This window comes from Diabrotica virgifera, chromosome 1, assembly GCF_917563875.1.
Source record: "Diabrotica virgifera virgifera chromosome 1, PGI_DIABVI_V3a".
NCBI lineage: Eukaryota > Metazoa > Arthropoda > Insecta > Coleoptera > Chrysomelidae > Diabrotica > Diabrotica virgifera.
This window is the reverse complement of record NC_065443.1, coordinates 301,276,269-301,298,221: the sequence shown is the minus strand read 5'-3', so window position 1 is coordinate 301,298,221 and position 21,953 is coordinate 301,276,269. Positions and strand designations below refer to the sequence as shown.

Genomic DNA, 21,953 nt, shown 5'->3' with positions numbered 1-21,953 from the left:
AAGAAGTTTGACGTATTTAAAAGGCCTAATTTTAGAAAAATTGGAGTTTAAAGAAAAAATGATTTTTTGCAATTTCGTATTTTTCACCTTTTTCTTTAAAATATCTCCGAAAATACTGAAGATACGAAAAAAATGATACATTACTAAATTGTAGCTTTTTAATAACTAAAATTTCCTTGTGCATAGATTATCATTACAGTGAATAGTTAGCGAGATATAGCTGTTTAAAACCTCTATTTACGAGCAAACACCCCCGTATTCGAGCCCTTTAAACTTACCCCAATTATAAACTAAGGGATATTACGGAATTTAATTTACATAGTCTTATAGCTCTTCAAAAATCCTACAAAATCATTCTTGAAAAAACTTTTAATCGCCAAAAATACTAGCTCCGTTTATAACACGATTTTTTTTTGAAAAATTCGAATAGTCCCCTTTCTGAGAATTTTCAATGTATATTATACTACAGAATATTTGTATTTGCATTTGTACATATTTGTAAATTCGTATTTTTGTGTAAATACATGTTTTTGTAATTCTAACAATAAAACACTGAAAACGTTTGTTTTCTATAATTCCACAAAATTTATTACAACTATGTGACTACGGCTGTTTCGACAGAGTGCCTTTATCAAGTGATATAGTTTACAATGTGTTTGCCTTTTTAAGGTCTTTAACTGAAGAGGTTGAGGAGTGGGGAGCTGTTTGTCTCGAGTTGGTCATTCAGAATTATATCTGTATTTTTCAATGTATTAATTTCCATAGATTCCAAAAAATATAGCTTAATAGAAGAATCTATGGAAATTAATAAATTGAAAAATACAGATATAATTCTGAATGACCAACTCGAGACAAACAGCTCCCCACTCCTCGACCTCTTCAGTTAAAGACTTAAAAAGGTAAACACATTGTAAAAATATATCACTTGAGAAAGGCACTCTGCCGAAACAGCTGTAGTCACATAGTTGTAATAAATTTTGTGGAAGTATAGAAAACAAACGTTTTCAGTGTTTTATTGTTAGATAAAATGAACTTCCATTAAGTAACGGTCGAATCCATCAATTGTTTTTGTAATTCTTTAAATCTACTTTTTTTTTTCTGTATAGATCTATTAAATTATCTTGCTTGCTTGGTTATTGGCCTTGCTTTATGCAATTTGGCCAGCTCGATCAGGTTGGCGGTCACCACGTTGACTGACTCATGACCATGTCGGGCCCACCGAATATGTCTACTTCTTGATCTCTTTTGAAGTAAATTGGCTATGGTGATAACTTTGACTAAATATTTACTTTTTATACACAACCTATACTGTAGTAAGCGAACATATGGGCGTTATGCAATAACAAACACATCCTATTAGTAATAAGCATGAATTAGAAATAAGGTGTAGCTAGTTGAGCATTATAGTTTTATTCTGTTTATGCTAAGAAACTTCATAATTGCTTTGATTGATTCTTTGTAAAATTGAATATATTATTGTTATTGGGGTTGGAAGTCTTTTATTGGCAAAACATTGTAGATATCCCAGTTTGGAATGGAGTTAATAGAGCATTCAAAAAATATGTGATTAAGATTCTCTATGGACCCACATTCGCAATAGGAATTGTCTGCCAGGTTCATTCTATGCAAGTTATCTTTTGTTAGAAAGTGCCCTGTACGTAACCTAATAATTGTAGTGATGTGTCTTCGATCTATGAATGGAAGAATGGCAAACCATTTATTTTTTAAAATATCTACTAAATTATCTACTTTAAAAAATCTATTAAATTATCTACTTATAAAAATTGCAATATTATTAAGGGTGGTTTTTAAGGGTTAAAATATTATGATATTATATCCTACAGCATAAAACAATCACTATTTAATCAATCCAAACCAAACTTTATCAATATTAAAGTTTACAATGTTTTTATATAATTTTTGACAATAAGGGGTAGTTTACACCCCTACAAATAATCAACGCCCTTGAGCATGATATACAGGATGGTTCATCTTATTCGCCTCGGTCTCTGTACGGAAAACCACCTGATATTTTAAAAAAATTTCTTCACAGAAATATACAGGGACTTTAATACTACAATCTAAAAATAATATGAATTATACAGGGTTCTTCAAAAAAGAGTGGCATATCAAAGTTATATTTTTTCTTATGGAATGCCCTATATCTGATGACATTACTGAATTGACCTTAAAAAATAAGCTATACTTTCATAAGGATTCCCTATACCTAAATAAGGGTGTTTTGATTTATTTAGATTTTTATGAAAATGTAAGGTTTTAGAAAAAAATAAATATCTACGAATCTAAGAATCCGTAACAAATTCTTTTTTGGATATTAATAATAGACTATTTAGCATACTTAAACAGATGTTTACTGCAACAAAATTTTTTACAGGGTGGTCAAAATATAAGATTTTTCTATTAACAAATTCAAGCTGTAATAACTTACTTATTTTAAATAAAACACCCTATATCTTACTAGTCTATCGCGTAGAAAATTTACTTAGCTTTCAATTTATATTAGGGTTTCCTATACCTATCTTTTACGGGGTGGTCAAAATATTAGATTGTTCTATTAACAAATTCAAGCTGTAATAACCTACTTATTTTAAATGGAACATCCTGTATCTTACTAGCCTATCGCGTAGAAAATTTATTTAGCTTTCAATTCTTATTAGTGTTTCCTATACCTATCTCCCTTCATTTGTTAAATATTTAAAGATTTCCTAATTTGCAAGCTTTAAAAATTAGAATGAAGTACATATGTCGTGGTTACATATTATGTACAACCAACACCCGCAATATATTTAGACATGATACTGTCATTAATAAAATTTTCATTGTTATCATGTAATCACACAGAGTGTTGTATTATTTTATTTGATTTTGGCCTTCATGTAACATTGAATAATATGTTTATATTAAACTGCATACCCTACATTAGATGCCGTATTCTGGAAGATATTTAAATTATATTTCATTCCGTATAAGTATTTTCCATATCTTAAACCAACGGTTATTAAGTAAATTTAAGAACACCACTTTTTGTTTAAATCTTTGAATCGCAATTACAAACAATTAAATGCAATGGGTACTATGACGAAAACGAGCCTATTGTACAAAAATATGTAAAAATGGGTATTTACAGAATAACATGGGAATTTACCTTTACAGAATAACATGTGTGTTGAGAATGTTTACATGGAATTGAAGAGATTTTAAATATCTTCCATTATAAAGAATAGAATATCGAGTATGTCATTTAAAGTAAGAACACTCTATGTGATTAAATGATAAAAATATGAATTTTATTAACGACAGTATCTTGACTAAGATATTTAAGTATATTGCCGGTGTTGGTGATGTGTTGTACATAACCACGACATAGGTACTTAATTCTAATTTTTAAAACTTACAAATTAGGAAATCTTTAAACGTTTAAAAAATGAAGGGTGATAGGTAAAGGAAACCCTAATAAGAATTGAAAGCAAAGTAAATTTTCTACGCGATAGATTAGTAAGATACAGGGTGTTCCATTTAAAATAAGTAAGTTATTACAGCTTGAATTTGTTAATAGAACAATCTAATGTTTTGACCACCCTGTAAAAGATAGGTATAGGAAACTCTAATATAAATTGAAAGCTAAGTAAATTTTGTACTCGATAGACTAGTGAGATACAGGGTGTTCTATTTAAAATAAGTAAGTTATTACAGCTTGAATTTGTTAATAGAACAATCTCATATTTTGACCACCCTGTAAGAAATTTTGTTGCTAAGCATCTGTTTAAGATTAATAAAGTCTATTATTAAGATCCAAGAAAGAATTTGTTACTGATTCTTAAATTCGTAGATATTTATTTTTTTCTAAAACCTTACATTTTCATAAAAATCGAAATAAATCAAAACACCCTGTATTTAGGTATAGGGAATCCTTATGAAAGTATAGCTTATTTTTTAAGGTCAATTCAGTAATATCATCAGATATAGGGCATTCCATAAGAAAAAATATAACTTTGATATACCACTCTTTTTTGGAGCACCCTGTATAATTAACATTATTTTTAGATTGTAGTACTAATGGCCCTCTATATTACTGTGAAGAAATTTTTTAAAAATATCAAGTGGTTTTCCGTACAGACACCGAGGCGGATAAGATGAACCACCCTGTATAATATGAAGTACAGGGTGAGATGATCCTAATCCCAAATTTTTATGTAAATCGATGCAAGCCGAAATTATTCTTTTAGGATAAGTAAATTTTGTATATTATATAGCTCCAACAAGGGTGGTTTTAAGGGATGAAATATTACGATATTATATCTTAAAGCATAAAACAATCATTATGTAACTAATGAGAACCAAATGTTGAAAATATTAAAGTTTAAAATGTCATTTTATAATTTTTTACAATAATTAGGGGTAGTTATCACCCTTAAAAAACCAAAAGCGTACAACGGCTCAATATAGAAAAAGAATTAGAGGGTGAAATGAGCCTAATCCCAAAATTTTGTACAAATCGATGCTGGACGAAAAAATTGCGAGGTTTTTCCATTTTTTCCGTTTCATTTCCTCGACTATTAGAATATATGAGGCCATAAGAGCCAGAGTGGCCTAACTGATTTTAACATTACTTTACATAATCAAATAAAATGATCAGAAGCTAACAATATACGATTGTTTTAGTAGTTTTATATTGACCAAGAATCATTTTTGGTCAACATATAATTACTAAAACAATCGGACATTGATACATTCTGATCATTTTCTTCAATTAGGTAAAGTAATGATAAAATCAGTTAGGCCACTCTGGCCTGGCTCTCATGGCCTCATATAGTATACTCCTCGTATTATACAAAGTTATATACTTAGTATAATCTACTTTGCGTTACATATTCACTCTATGTCCATAATACAAAACGACATAATCGTCGTTAAGTCACATATTACGTTCCCAACTTTACCACGTGCTTCCCTACATGTACATTAAGGGCTAATATCACGTTACATGCCTATATCGAAGCCCTAGTACAATCCCAACTTTTTTGGTGAATTATTAATGATGATGGATTTATTTTTTCATTGAATTGTACCCTTATAATAAAATTATCGTGATGGATCTGGTCAACATATACTACATGTAAAAGGTCATGGAAAGAGAGGTCGCAGTCTAGGGTATAGGAGTTTTATTTCTTTAAGAAATTATCCTGAATGATGAGAAAGATGGATAACATTGTTAAAAAGTTTAAATTTAGAATATTTAAACTGTATACAAAAAGAAACTTCAACTATGTTATAGACATGGGCATAATTTATAGTTAATAATTTTGATTTTAGCAGTTTGACCTGTACGTTTATTGAGGGTCAATTTTTGCGAGCATTTTGAACATTTGAAGTTATTTTTTTAAATTACTATTCTTATTGGTCTTGGATAGTAGATGTACATGTTCATTAACTGTAAAATGATTCGTTTCTCGTTTTAACAATTTGTTTTATACTAAATTGGTATATCCAGCAAATCTTATCTAACAAAAAATACGACATTAGATGCGTTATATGTCATTTTACTTGCATGTAGAATTTGATGAATATCGTCTTTTTCGTGTCAAAGATTATTATCAATTGAATCGTATAGTTTTCGATTGTTCCAACTTCATCTCAACCCTGTATATATAGGGTCTAGGACGTTTCATCGCCGCCGTTTCGATGCCGCCAGTTCGATGCCGATGCCGGCCGATTCATCGCCAGTCAATTAATCGCTACCTGATATATTTCCGAATTTTCGACAGTTACAATTATTAGTTATTTTTAGTATTAATTAGGAATTCTAGGAAATGCGAGATATGACGGCGATGAAATGGACTGGCGATGAACCGGCGGCATCGAAACGGCCGGCGATGAACCGGCGGCATCGAAACGTCCCATTCCGGTATATATACGTTATGTATAGAAGAGGTCTTTGGCAATCACCAACCGAATAGACCAATACACCCTTCATAACCACTACTCGTCTGTTAAGATGTACACACTGGAAGGAAGGATTTGTCGAAATTATTAGAAAATCTCGTCTTCTTCACAATAGATCAGAAATGGCCAGATGGCTTTGTAGACCTTGGGACCACACTTAAAAAATGTGGGTATACCTTACTTATCAGCCTTTTTTATTTAGCTATTCATGTTGAGTCAGACAACTTTTCTACTACGGAAAATTTTCGGGAGGGGGCGCTTTGTAAATATAGAGGTTTTTAAATTTTGGTGCATTTAACAACTGAAGTACCCTTAAAAATTTGTCGGACAATATTATCAGTAAATTATAACTATTTTTATCAAAAAACCCTGTAAAATCGTCATCACTTATGACTCCATAGTCTGACTCCCATAGGGGGAGGGGGCGCACTCCTTTTAGGATTGTTTGATAAAAATATTTACAATCAACGGGTAATATAATCCGACCCATTTTTAGGTGACCTCCAGTGTTGTTGGACTCACCAAAGTTAAGAAACCTCTATATTTATGAAACACTCTCTTCCAAAAATTTTCCGAAATAAGTTGTACCAAATAACTGAATAAGAAAAGTCCCATGATGGAGGTAATAATTTTTTTAAGTGTGGGTCCAATGCCTATTGAGCTTTCTGCTTAGTAATTTGCTTCAAATATTGAAACGAGGACTTAGTCATGTATGTATTCTTGTTCTCATGATCATTTTTCAGTGCGTCACAGTTTTTCGATTTCTCTCTAATGCATTAAGTTAGATGAGACGGAAAAAGCGGTAGCTCCGTGATTAAACACAAAAATAATGCAGCATTACAATGGTTATATACATAAGATGTCTATTCATAACCTACGTTTGATTCGTTGATATTTAGAATGCGCTTTTTTTCTAGCCAATCAAATACACGTATTACGAACATTTGACGAAAACTTCGTCTATTTTGGCCATTTTTTAGAAGTGTCAAAGAGTCAAGTGACGGTTATTATTCAGGTCAGTATTTTGTGTACCTGTCATTTTGAAATTTCGAATTCAACTTCCCTTGTGTTTCATAACGTTTTTGTGCATTATATGTGTTTTGGTTTAGAATTTAGTTCGTTAAAAGTTAGTTTTGTATTTTGGTTTAGAATTTAGTTCGTTAAAAGTTAGTTTTGTATTTTGGTTTAGAATTTAGTTCGTTAGAATAAATATATTCTAATACTCCAAGTCCAGTCCAGTTTATGGATAGTTTTGTGTCATTTTTTAATGTTTGCATATTTATAAATTTAATTAACAATATTGTTTACTTTTTAATTTTATTCCCCTTTATAAAAAATACCTACATGTTAACATATTGTGTAAAAATCAAATCTACTAAATTACTAATTAGTTTAATTCCACAAGCTTTTCACCTATGGCTAAGTATGATTCTGGCATCTGTCAGATTCGTCAATAATTACATGAAATAAGTCTCGACACACCCAATACAGTATATGACGTCATAATTAATGACGCACTGAAAAATGATCATGAGAACAAGAATATACTCGTTGGTATTTATACTGTTTTAATTATAATATATGGTGTTGTAAATATATTAGAAATATTCTTCTTCCTCTTCTTTTTCTTCTGCTTCTTCTTCTTCTTCTTCTTCTTCTTCTTCTTTTATATAGGCAGTACTGTCTGTTTTTCTTCAACGGTGCCTTTCATTCTGCCCCTAAGTTGTCATTCCATCTTTTCCTTGGGCGTCCTATACTTCTCCTGCCTAACGGTGACTTGTCCCTGGCTATTCTTACTATTTTTGATTCTATCCTCATTCCACTCTTCTTTTCTGTTCTTTACCCAGGTATTTATATTGTTTACCCCACATATGCGTCTGATTTCCTCACTCCTTACCCTATCCTGTAGTCCTTTTCCAGCAATCCTTCTTAAGATCTTCATTTCGTTGGTTTCCAGATGTCTTCGTGTTTTGCTTGTATCTAGTCTTGTTTCGGCCGTGTAAGTCATAACTAGCCTAATAACTGACTTATATATTCGGACCTTTGTTTCCAATCTTAGGTGTTTGTTTTTCCAAATTGTGTCGTTTAGGCATCCGGCCGTTCTACTGGCTTTAATTATTTGGTCTTTTACCTCTTCTTCGATATTGTTGTCGGCTGATAGATTAATTCCCAGATATTTGAAACTCATTATTTGTTGTATAATTTGATTTTCTAACTCCAATTTGCATCTTATTGGTTCTTTGGCAATTACTAAGCTTTTTGTTTTTGGGCTGATATTTTCATATTCACTTCTTTTGATTCGTTTCTTGTCATTATTTTCTGTCATTTGTTATTGCAAAACAAAGGTATCTGGGATAAACAAATAGAATACTTAACTTTTAAACTAATTAATGGATCGGTCTCAAATTTTGGGAGTTTGTTATGTACCCCAATACCCAATTTTGAGTAAAGTGAAACACGACAATTCTAAGTTAGTTTTAGTAAAAGTTATTAATAAATAACGATTTTCAGTAATTTTGCAGTTTACGAAGCAACAAATTAACTTTTTGGCTTTCAAAAATCGTCATTTTGAAGGTTTTTCAATGTTCTAAAAAAATAAATTTTGTAATTTTATGTCAACTATTTAGCTTTTTAATTGAGTGCAAAAAATGGAAAAAATCGCGTTGATTGCACTAAATTGTTAATAACTAAAAAACACGAACTCTAGGCAGGAAACATGTAGGTTTACATCGTATAGGTCAAGTCAACAATAACTAAAGAAGTCAGCTACCTTGATATTTCATTGCCCCGAACATGGTCTATTTCTTGCCTATTTCCCTGGCTGGAGTATTATATCAGTGCGACGACACGAATGTTATCTACTTGTAATAATACAGTTTGAAAATCCCAACTCTAACTCGATTTCCTACTGTAATCTTTAGTTTCTGCAATATGTGCAATATTGATGTGTTCAGTCAATTCACCGTCTTTGTCGAGCTTCTGGCGGCCCAATTATCACTAAATTTATGACTTCCGTTCTTTTTGGATGAATAGTGTTAGGTTTAAGATATTCTTTTACTTATTTAGAAACGAATGCCCACTTCTATTTCATTGATGGATGAATGATGAATATACATATTTGTTATTCGATTTTAATTTTTAAATACAAATATTTTTTGTACAGCATTTTTGCCGCCCCAGGGGCGTCATTAGGTAGGGTTAGGGGAGGCAGTTGCCCCCCCCCTGAATCTGAAAATGACTGAAATTTACAAAAAATGCTTTCAGTTTTCATCAAGGAAAAATTAATACAATTGGATAAAAGTATCTAAGCTATGTCTAAAGTGAGGTCGGATGAAGATAAGTGTTGAGTAAAATTGTTGAGTATATGGGAAAAAATTAAAATTGTGTTTATTTAATTAAATTAGAAGGTAAAACAAAATAAAAGAAAGGTGGATAGATAAATGAGGTTGTGGAATAAAATTAAATTTGATATCAGAATTGAGACTTAATGATAACTAAACCAAAATCAATGGGAAAGCCCCAGTAGCTGGCTGTATACCACAATTAAAAATCATACAGAACAAGTAAAAACTTCGTTTGTATAATGGTATAAAAAGTTTATTGAAAAACTATTAAAAAGTCATCCAAAAGGATTCGCAAAACGTTTTCAATCTAGATCAGATCATCTTCAGTGCGTTCTGCTTAGTACATGAAACTAGCAACCTTGTAGAATAGGTGACATCGAGAAATATGATTTACATTTTTAAAAGATGATGTTAGTGGCGACTCTAAGTCGATGTTACGCGATAAAATTTTAGGAGTGCTCAAAGGGCAACATGATTCACTGCTCAATGGTAACGTGTGGTACTTGCCAGTTAGATGGACACAGACCAACCAACCAACAATATTAAGAGGATCGGTACGTATTTTCGGCTGCAATGCTATTCAAATGGGGATTCATTTTTTTCGAATCCTGAGAAAACTAATAAGTATTTTTGAAAAATTTAAACGCAGAATGAAAGACTACGTTATTAGCGAGGGCCGAAAGTCCCTGAGAACTTCTATAATGTTTATTTTAATAAGTTACAGTGGTGAAAAACTAAGAGAAAATTTAGAGTGATTTTTAATTTCAAATATATCATTCAAAATAAACTTTTTATTTATTCTAAGGCACTTTCGGCCCTCGGTAATAATTTAGTCTTTCATTCTGTGTTTAAATTTTTCAAAAATATTTATTGGTTTTTTCAGGATTCGAAAAAAATGAACACAATGCCGTGGTAATATTTTCCAAATCTATCTTTGTCTTACAACGCACTCAGCCGAATATAATATTGTCAGCATATATTGTCAGTCAGACACTGACAATCAGTGACAATTTTAAATATTTGACATTGCATCGAGGATATGTTGAGTTATTGATTAAATATTATTGAAATATAGTGTATTTGATAAATAATTGATTTAAGATGTGAACTTAATAAAAAGTTATTTATTGTGTATTATTTGTGGAAGATCCAAGCAGAGAATACATCATGATAATATATTCTGTGATCCAAGTATTTTGTTGTTAAAGATGTTCAAAATTGTAAGTGTTCCATAACAATATATTATTAAAAAATCACTTTAACACTTTTCCTCTTTTCTCCATTGAGTATTAGTCTTTGTTGTACAAATAAATTATTACAATCACTGAATACATAGTTAGTGAAAAAATTATCACATTTATTAACTGAATTACTAATTTGCAATTATAAAAATAACAGTTATCCAAGAACATTCAAAACCCATCTCTTTAAATTAATGATGACATTTTCAAGTAGAATGACATTCTAGTAATGTTTACATATCCATACAAGTGTGAATATTACTACACGTAATTTGCCGTGTAAAGACAGAAAAAGTAGGGATACACGTAAAATATTTGCGAATTATGTACCGATAGCCTTAAGAGGATCGGTACGTATTTTCAGCTGCAATGCAATTCAAATGGGTATTCATTTCTTTCGAATCCTGAGAAAAGTAATAAGTATTTTTGAAAAATTTAAACGCAGAATGAAAGATCACGTTATTAGCGAGGGCCGAAAGTCCATGAGAACTTCTATAATGTTTATTTTAATAAGTTACAGGGGTGAAAATCTAAGAGAAAATTTAGTGTGATTTTTAATTTCAAATATATCATTGAAAATAAACTTTTTATTTATTCTAAGGGACTTTCGGCCCTCGGTAATAATTTAATCTTCCATTCTGCGTTTAAATTTTTCAAAAATATTTATTGGTTTTTTCAGGATTCGAAAAAAATAAACACAATGCCGTGGTAATATTTTCCAAATCTATCTTTGTCTTACAACGCACTCAGCCGAATATAATATTGTCAGCATATATTGTCAGTCAGACACTGACAATCAGTGACAATTTTAAATATTTGACATTGCATCGAGGATATGTTGAGTTATTGATTAAATATTATTGAAATATAGTGTATTTGATAAATAATTGATTTAAGATGTGAACTTAATAAAAAGTTATTTATTGTGTATTATTTGTGGAAGATCCAAGCAGAGAATACATCATGATAATATATTCTGTGATCCAAGTATTTTGTTGTTAAAGATGTTCAAAATTGTAAGTGTTCCATAACAATATATTATTAAAAAATCACTTTAACACTTTTCCTCTTTTCTCCATTGAGTATTAGTCTTTGTTGTACAAATAAATTATTACAATCACTGAATACATAGTTAGTGAAAAAATTATCACATTTATTAACTGAATTAATAATTTCCAATTATAAAAATAACAGTTATCGAAGAACATTCAAAACCCATCTCTTGAAATTAATAATGACATTTTCAAGTAGAATGACATTCTAGTAATGTTTACATATCCATACCAGTGTGAATTTTACTACGCGTAATTTGCCGTGTAAAGACAGAAAAAGTAGATATACACGTAAAATATTTGCGAATTGTGTACCCATAGCCTTAATGATAATTATTGAGAGACTGGGAACTCCAGAGACCCGGCAACCAAACAAACCAGATGATGAGAGTAAAAGGTGGGCTGAATAGAATAACTTGATGTGTGAAACTTGATTGAATTATAGTGAAGTATTGTTACAGGAATAAGTTGGGAATATGATTTTTTTTAGGGATTTTTTTTTTAATAAAATTTATTTATATTTTGTTGTCTTAAATCCTAATTATATTTAAAGAAAATAAGATATGGAATAGGGGATGTAGAATAATAGAATATTTTTATAACATTTGCTTATGTGCTGAATATTGTACATTTTCCTCCAGTTAAAATATACAAGCTGCTATAATTCCTTCTCTTTACCATCCCAAGATTTTTTCACCCTTGATAAATATTCAACCTTGTCGATCCGGTCGTTAGATACCATGAATATGCAAATCTCCGAATATTAATTTTTGTCAACCAAGAGATTTTTTCAGGCTGGAAGCTCGAATAAAACGAAAGGATTCCACTGAAAGAGACTGGAAAGCAATTTTCAAAAGAGTAATTAATTTAACAATAAATTTGGAATGGAATGAATCTTTTTGAAATGTCCACAAGGGAGGCGGACTAAATAAGGGGTCCGATAATGGATGAGACACCGTTGTCGAATGTGAATGAGTCTGGGTTTTTTATGGACTGATAACGGTCAGTTATAAACGTTTTTATTTTCGGGATTGGGCTATATCAAAAATTTTTTAATGTAAATGACCGTTGGCGACGAAAAATCAAACGTTTGTTTGGTAGAACAATGTTTTGTAAAAGGGTTGTCACATAAATTTTCAGACAGTTAGTGTCTTTAAATGACCCAATTTATTTTTTTTACCATCGGTTTACACTCAAATAGGTTTAAGCGGATTTTAGACTGTTTTATTATTTTTTAAATTGGGTTTTAACCCTTTGAATGCTGATGACGTCCAAGAACGCCATACTGTTACTACTGCCGAGTGCTCATGACGTCTTCAGTGCAGATATGCGCAAAATTCGTTTAGATGTTACTATTTGTTTGACTCTGACTGAAAGCAATGTTTATTTCGTAAATAAACATTTTTTATGAAAACAGTAAAATGTATTTTGAGTTAAATAAATTACATACATTCTTCTTTTTGCGTCAATTAATTCAATTCAAAAAATATTTTTTTGGCCACCCTGTATAAATAATGATGTTAATGTGCATATTAATTAATATAGAATTGGATAACATCTTAAATGAGCTACTACAAAAATCTCACAAATGACGAAAATAGCAATAGAGAAGAATACAGAGGACTGAGAAAAATCATGAAAAGAAAATTGTAGAAGCAAAAAAAGAAAATACAACGAGAACAAACTGAAAGAAATAGAAGAAAAATTTCAAAAAAATAAGATCATTCTACCAGGAAACAAAAAAAAAAGGAAAGAGGATATCAGAAAAACAACCCATATATGAGAGATGATAAAGGGATGTTGCTAAATGAGCCGGAAAAAATAATGGGAAACTGGCAAAACTATTTCACAGAACTGCTAAATAAGAGCGAAGTACAAAAGGAAATAAACCATGAAATTGAAGATGATCAGATAGCAATAGAAATACCCACAGAATAAGAAATAGAGAACGAAATAAAAAGCGAAAAGACTACAGAAAGAGATATATGGCCTGATGAAAAGAATATGGGAAGTAGAAAAAATGCCAGAAGATTGGTCCATAGCAAGGATATGCCCTATACAAAAAAAAGGTGACAGAATGCTATGCGAAAATTACAGAGGCATCGTACTACTAGAAATAGTTTACAAAATCTTGGCACAAAGTATAAGAAAAAGGCTAAGTCAATATTCGGAAAAAAAATGCTGGGAGAATACCAGGCAGGTTTAAGAAACAACAGATCAACGACTGACCAAATGTTTGCCTTAAAAACAATACAGACTACCTGTTACGAACATAAAACAGTACTATATGCTTTGTTCATCGACTTTAAGCATGCCTACGATACAGTAAACAGACAGCAGATGTACGAACTGATGAAAGAATTGGGGATACCAAGTAAAATTGTCAGGATGGTAAAGATGACGATGGAAAACACAACAAACGAAATAGCTTGGAAAGGGTATACATCCAAAAAGTTTGAAACCAAGAAAGGATTACGAGAAGGAGATCCACTATCAACAAATATATTATTTAATCTAACATTGAAAGGAATAATCAGGAAAAGCAGAATAAACATACAAGAAACGATATTTAAAAACGGCCACCAATGCATAGCACTTGCAGATGATCTGACGCTATTAGCAACAAGCAAAAAAGGACTAAAAAAGTTAATAATGAAAAACATAATAACAGAAGCCAAAAAATTCGGACTTAAAATAAATGAAGAAAAGACAAAATAGGTATATGATTATGGGAGAGATCAAAAAACAACACGAGAATAACATCATAGTACAAATAGATGGAGAAAAAACATACTCGTTTAAAAGAGCCAAAGAAATTATTTACCTGGGAGTCAAAATAAATGAAAATGATCATGAAGAAGGGGAGATAAAGGCAAGAATAGCTAAAGGAAATAAAAAATATGGAGCATTACGAACATTATTGAAATCCAAATACGTATTAAGAAAAACAAAAATAAGAATTTATAAGACTGTTATCAGACCTACAGTAACATACGCATGCGAAACATGGGTGCTCAAAATGTCAGAAACAGACCTTTTAGAAAGATGAGAGAGAAAAATGCAAAGAGCAATATATATGGAGGTGTGAAAATAGAAGGTCAGTGGAGAAGAAGAATCAATAAAGAATTGGAAGAACTATATCAAGAGCCAACGATCACGACGACGATCAAATCACAGAGAATACGATATTTGGGGCACATCGAGAGAATGGGAAGTAAACAAATGCCAAAAATGGTACTCTCACGAAGACGAATACAAAAGAGGAGGAAACGCAGGCCAAGGAAAAGATGGAAGGACAGTATGTACGAAGACTTAAAGAAAAGTAACATTGAGAGATGGAAAGAACTAGCATTGGACAGAAGGAGATGGAGGGAGGTGGTGAAGGAGTGTATAAAAAGACTGAAGTGCAATTAAATAAAATTTATGATATGTAAGTTATATTAAGTTATTTATTTTTTATGTAATCAGAAATGTAAATAAACATTTTAGCCCTAGGCCTACAAGGCCTGTTGCGCTTAATAAATACTACAGGACCCCCATTCCTGTTTAAAAAAAATCATCGATTACGTCATCATGCCCAAATGGATGACAGCACTATTATGGTTTTAGTTTTTACCGGAAGGTAAATAACCTCGTAAAGATTAAAAATTACATTAATATATAGATATCTATTAAAATTATATAAGTAAACGCAGGACGTTAAGATTAATGTGATATTACGTATAAAGGGGTTTAATTATTTGTGATCGAACACGGCTAAAATTATATTTTAAATCTATGCATTCATTTTGATGCGCAGTATACATACAGTGAGGACGTTTGAGTTGGAATAAATTCATTTTCTCGAGAATGGGCAATTTTGCAGACAAATCCCAAAACAGGTCGATTTTTATCTTTAAATTATGATTTTTTGGCATATATATCATACTAGTGACGTCATCCATCTGGGCGTGATGACGTTATCGATTATTTCTTTAAATGAGAGTAGGGCTCGTGTGACAGCTCATTTGAAAGGTTATTTAATTCTCTACTCCGTAATATAAGCATTAACATAATTATTTATACAGGATGACCAAAAAATAATTTTTAAAATAAATAAATTGATGCAAAAAGAAGAATATGTTGTAATTTATTTAATTTAAAATACATTTTACTGCTGTCAGAAAACAGAAAAAAATGTTTATTTGACAAATTAACATTGCTTTTCGCCTAAATCAAATGATCAAACTGGTAAGAGGCAGGTGGGCGACAGCTTTAACATTGAATTTAGGCAAAAAACAATATTTGTTTGTCAAATAAACATTTTTTCTGTTTTCCTGTTTTCTGACAGCGGTAAAATCTATTTTAAATTAAATTAATTACAATATATTCTTCTTTTTGCATCAATTTGTTTAATTCAAAAGTTATTTATTTGACCACCCTGTATAAATAATTACGGTAATAATTATATTACTAAATAGAGAACTGAATAAGCTTTCAAATGAGCTATCACACGACCGCTACTCTCATTTAAAAAAATCACTACGTGACGTCACTAGTATGATAGATATGCCAAAAAATCCTAATTTATAAATAAAAATCGACTTATTTTGGGATTTCCCTCCAAAATTGCCTATTCTCGAGAAAATGAATTTATTCCAACTCAAACGTCCTCACTGTATGTATACCTATAGTAATAGTAATAATTTCAGTTAAAATAAAGACATTCATTATAATGTTCACAGAAATGTATACACAGGCGTTCTTCTATTTTAATTAAGTAAAGAATTTAATAACATTGCCGGCTGAAAGCGATAACGAGCAGAATGCAAACAAAATTTCTCTCTAAGTTAAATCGTGTATCGGAGAAAAAAGGTCTAACTAGACGTATAATGAAGAGTACGTGGATTAAAAACCTAAAAGTGGATAAAAATTCTGTCATATTTGCAGGAAAGGCTTTAGCAAAATTCAATGTAAATAAATAAAATAAACAAATATATCAATGGCTTTTACTAGAGCTAATAAGAATAATAATTATTAAAATCAACACTGACATCTGTGAGACAACAAAAAAAGTGAAAGATCTCAATAGCTTCTTTTATACAGTTTTTCAAATATTGGAACAAGTTTGAAAATCGTTATTTGGGAAAAACTCCGTGTTAAACGAAATATGAAGAAAGCGGTGACAACAATGACTGCATATAGAGAGAGGTTCCAAAATTATGGAATAAATTAATTTTTTCCGAAATTGGCCACGGAGAAAAATCTCAAGACAGGTAGATTTTTATTTTTAAATTAGGATTTTCTGGCATATATGACTGCACTATTGAGGAGTTCAACCGGGAAGCCTGATTAGTTAAATATTGTTATTAAATATTGATCACATTAATCTTAGGTTTAGGTATAATGGTATTAACATCAAAAGAACCTTTCCGAACACACACAGATATTGGTGGATCTGTATCTATATTCTCTTAGATCTATATACATATTTATAAATAATATTATATAGGCCCGGTGATACAAAAAAAACTACCTGTTGAATATTGATTACAATGATTTTATTATCCACGAATTATTTGGCATTTCTTTGTAAATGAAACAGTATTTTAATACAATACAATTTAAAATAACAATATTACAATAATTATTGAATTTATGTATATTTTTTCAGAATATAAATTTATTTTCAGAGTAACGAGTAGAATCACATAACTCTAATTTTAAATTATTTTAAATTTTTCTCTTGTTTTAATTATTATTTTACTTATTTTTATTTTTTTTACAGGTACGCCTTTCAATTTGTTACAAAACTCTTCTCTTTGGTAAGTGAAGAAAATCTCTCTATTCTAATTATTTCTAATTGTAGATATTTTTTATTGTCAATTGTAATTGCCTCAGTTGGCCAACTCAGTTGATGTTCTGGGCTAATTAGCAAAATACAAGGAAAAGTTATTTACCAGAAATTCTATTACTGGAATCGAATCTTATGATTGTATATATTAATAATATAGGTATGCAAAGTCCGCAGATAGTGTGCTACTTTTTTTATAAACAGAAGTTTAGCTTTACATTAAAAACACTCAAATAAAAATTCACCGTATAGTAATTAAATTCTGCATAGAGACATGTTTTTTCCGATTTACTTCTACGACAATTTTCCTCGGAAATGTGGGTTTTCCAACAAAATATTTAATTTTCAACTAAAATTTTAGGGAAGTAATTATTTATCACTAATTAAATAACTTGGTCATATAAATGCTCTTTTGGTGTAGATTATATTTCCAGAAGCCGATGGTAATTGAATGAACAGTTTAGTAACAATTAATTTGTTAATTAAAAATTTACATGATATAAATATAAGAATAACTATGATTTTTGCATAAAAAGGCACTATACCTCTCTAATGTACTTACAGAATTTAAATTGGACTATTTAAGCGTCCTCAGGAATATTTTAAAATTATAAACAATTTTTTGGCTTATAAACAAATAGAATATCTCGGGAAAATGTTCTCCATGAAAATTGCTCCATGAGAAACCAAGAAAATGCATTTTTTTAACGTATACCGATTTTGAACTTTGAGATTCCATTTTCTCCAACCTGATTTTTGAGCGAAATTTTGGTATTTTTGGTATTTTTCACTCGTAATACCGATAGTTTTTATTATTAGAATATATGTTACGAGCCTTTTAAAGATACGAAAGTTTGTGTGGAGAAAGAGGACCGAAATAAAAAGGTGATAGTTCGAAAATTACCATCCTGTTGTTTATATCTTCACCGTATATGCCGGCCAACTTTGACCGGTTGTATCTCAGGAACCACTCATCGTAATTAAACGTTTTTGCTTTTAAAAGGATAGTCCAAGTAATGAAGCTAAAAACAAAACGGACACAAAACCTCGGAATTTTTGCTTACACGGAATGCTGAGACTTCATGTGCTTAAATTACATTTTAAATTTCAACGCAATTGGTCAAATAGTTTAAAAAATATTTAATTTGTTTATCCCATATTAATTTTTTTTTGCAACACTATAAGTCAGAAAATTATGAGGTTACAGTAATATTCGGACAGTTTATGAAAGAACATTTATACTATTAATAACTTAATTAAAAAATATGTCAAAAAGTAATTTTAAACAGTGTAGAATTATTTTGCACAAACATGTCCATTTTTTGCTTACTTATAAACAATTAGAATAACTTTTTAACCGTTACAGGTTGAAAAATTATTTTTTCATATTTAGAAAGACTGAATTTTTATACACATTTAGAAAGAAAACAATTGTCCTAGGACAATTAGGGACGAAGTTAGCTCCCCTTTTTAATTTCACATGTTCTTGCAAAATAATTTTGCAATATTTAAAATTATTTTTTGTCATTTTTTTAATTAAATTAATAGTGTAAATCTTCTTCTATCATAAAGTATCCAAAGTATTACTGTAACTTCAATCATTTTCTGACTTATAGTTCTGCAAAAAACTTAATTTGGGAAAAACAAATTAAATAACTTTTAAAGTATTTGACCAATTGCTTTTAAATTTAGGTTATGATTTAAGCACCAAAAGTCTCAGCATTCCGTGTAATAAGAAGGTTCTAAGTTAATTTTTACATAAGTTATGAATATTTATATAAACTCAAAATTTATGATTTGTTTTGCAATTTTCTAAAAAGCAACCAATAAGGATAGACATGACATATTCAGCGAACGCCATATTGAAGTTTGTTATACGATTTATGAGTTTTTCACTCTCAAATTTGTTTAAAATGCTTAACTTTTTGGTACCTAATAGACGAATAAAGCGAAAATTTACCGTTTTTTGATCTTCATTTTGTTTATAACTATGTATATCATCAAAATCGGCTGCAGGAAACGTATAAGTTATTATTATAGATGTCCATACTACTAAAAAAATTTGGTTTCGGCCTGGAGGGGGTTGTGTTACCAACAGGATATTTTTTTCCTTATTTCTCTGAACTATATCGAACAATCATTCAACCCCGAGTCTTTATTTTAATGTACGGACCCATTAACCTTTTGGCAATCACAATTTTCGTGTCGACGTTGGCCACTATTTAATGTTTTGTGTAGGTCAAGCTAATTAAATTACCAAGCATGCTACCCCGCCACACAAGAACATAAATATTCAATACGTGGAAAGATTACGAGGTTTGGTCGGTCTTAGAATAGAAAAGTATAAGAAATGTTTTTTTTATACATTTATGTGGAGAAAAATGGGATACATTGTTACGTTATGTTCATATTTGTGTAGCTATGAAAAATATTGTTTATAAATTGTTTTCCAAATCGGCGTAACTTTAGAGAAGAAATATTATTTTATTTATTCACGAGGAAGAATTTCCTGTAGCTGGCTTTATATCAGTAAAAACAAGTAAATTTAATGAAAGATTCGTCTTGGTAAAAGGTATATTAATTTAAAAAGCCCCTAGAAGGGCTACAAATATAAAAATAAAACGTTTTCGCTCTGTAACAAGAGCATCATCAGTGTTACAAGAACATGGTGAGCCACCCAAAAATACAAAGGTTAAAACATTTTAAAAATATGGCTCAGTTTCCCAGAGCCCCTTTGTATTATGTAATGCCTGCCCCGCCCACCTGTTGGATGGAAAGTTCGTTTGTTTTGTTAAAGTGTGACAATGGATGTTTCTTTTAAAAAGGTACAGTACTATTTTGATTGTAAATTAAAAGTGATTAAATTCCAAGTGGATATTAGAAGTTGGTAAAATATTTTGCTTTCACAATTTCACAATGGTAATTTTCGGCAGAGACATTTGACAGCAGAATGACAAATGAAATATGTAGGTCAAATCTTATTTTGACATACACTGCCCGGTAAAGTTGAAGATTTTTTTGTATTGAAGTCATGTAAGAAAATTTGTAGTTGTTCATATTTTATCCTGTAGTAAAGTCATTCATTTCCTGTTTAAATTTTTTGTTTTAAAAAATAGAGTTTGAAGTTCAAAATAAAGTTTTTGAAAATGTACCTATTTTTATTTTCTTTAACCCTTTGGAAAGTTATTAACCAGATTTCTAATGCAACTGTAAGTATAAGTTTTAGAGTAGAGAAAAGAAGAAATATTCTAAATGTTGATGATACAGAGAGCCCGATTAAGCCCAATCGAGGAATCTAAGATGCATGCCTCCCCAATTGGTACCCGTAAATACAGAATATGTCCAGTAAGTACTCTGTAATGAACCAGAGGATTTATTTCAAACGTCGTCCATTTTTAAATAGTAGGAAAATCCTCTAGTCTGTGTAAGTATCCTTTGCTTATTTGGTTATGGTAGTTAGTCATCTTTAAACCCTCTCACCCCCCTAACGATTCCACGACCCGCCACCAACAAAACCTGAGCTGTGGTTCGCAAAGAAGCTTTATGTGCCTGCTCCTTCTACTTTAGCCCATTTCGACTCCCCAGTATCTTTATAGTTAGTCTTATCCTTGACCTCATCAGAGCAGACATGTAAAACGCTTCAAATAGACTAAATGTCTTATATTAAGTGTATACATAGTAAAATTCAAAGGATGAATATAATCCCTATGGATATGGCCTTAGGGCAACATATGACTCCCACGCGTGGTACGTGGGTTACTAGGTAATAATTGATTATGTCATTATTTATTTATTTATTTATTTATTTATTTATTTACGGGCGAACCCATTTTACAAAATAAGTACAATTTTAAAACAAGTACAATAATTTAAAAAAAATACAATTAACATGTCAAAGGTTTAAAACAAAATAAAACATTTATAAGCTAAAAATTACAAGATAATTAAACAAGAAAGTATACAGACAAATAATATAAATAATAATCATAAAAAGTAGGTACCTACATCTGATAATAACTGTCGTCAAGTGATATTTGACAATACGGCCTTGAATCTATTTAAGCTGTAGGAAAAGTCGAGTTCCTGAAATTGATTTGCAATTCTTTGGCTTCGAGATAAAAACGAATAATGAGCATAATTTTTTCTATGCATTGGTACAGAAAATGAAACCAATTGTCTTGTCTGGCGGTTGGGAACTGCGAAATTAATTTTGGCTAACATATCTGGGCAGTGGATTTGTGAGTTAACCAGCTTAAATAATATAATTAAGTCGTGATGTAATCGACGGCTTATTAATGTAGTAATATTTAGCATCTGTAAAATATCGTCATAATGCATATACTGGCCAAGTTTAAACGCAACATGTCTAAGGAATTTATGTTGCACATTCTCAATTTTATCACTATACAATTGATAATAAGGAGACCACACCGAAGAGCAATATTCCAGATGAGATCTAACCAACGAACAATATAGAATCTTTAATGGTTGGATGGACGTAAAATCAGAAGTAACTCGT

At 30.6% G+C, this 21,953-nt stretch overlaps 1 protein-coding gene across 1 annotated transcript in view; it reads left to right on the top strand.

Annotated features, from left to right (window-relative positions):
- LOC126879182 (serine/threonine-protein phosphatase rdgC) overlaps positions 1-21,953 on the top strand; it is a 736,378-nt gene that overhangs the window by 99,097 nt on the left and 615,328 nt on the right. Inside the window, exon 2 of the mRNA XM_050642225.1 lies at positions 17,369-17,405. The gene's annotated coding sequence lies outside the window, so the exon portion shown is untranslated. The remainder of the gene's footprint in view (positions 1-17,368; positions 17,406-21,953) is intronic.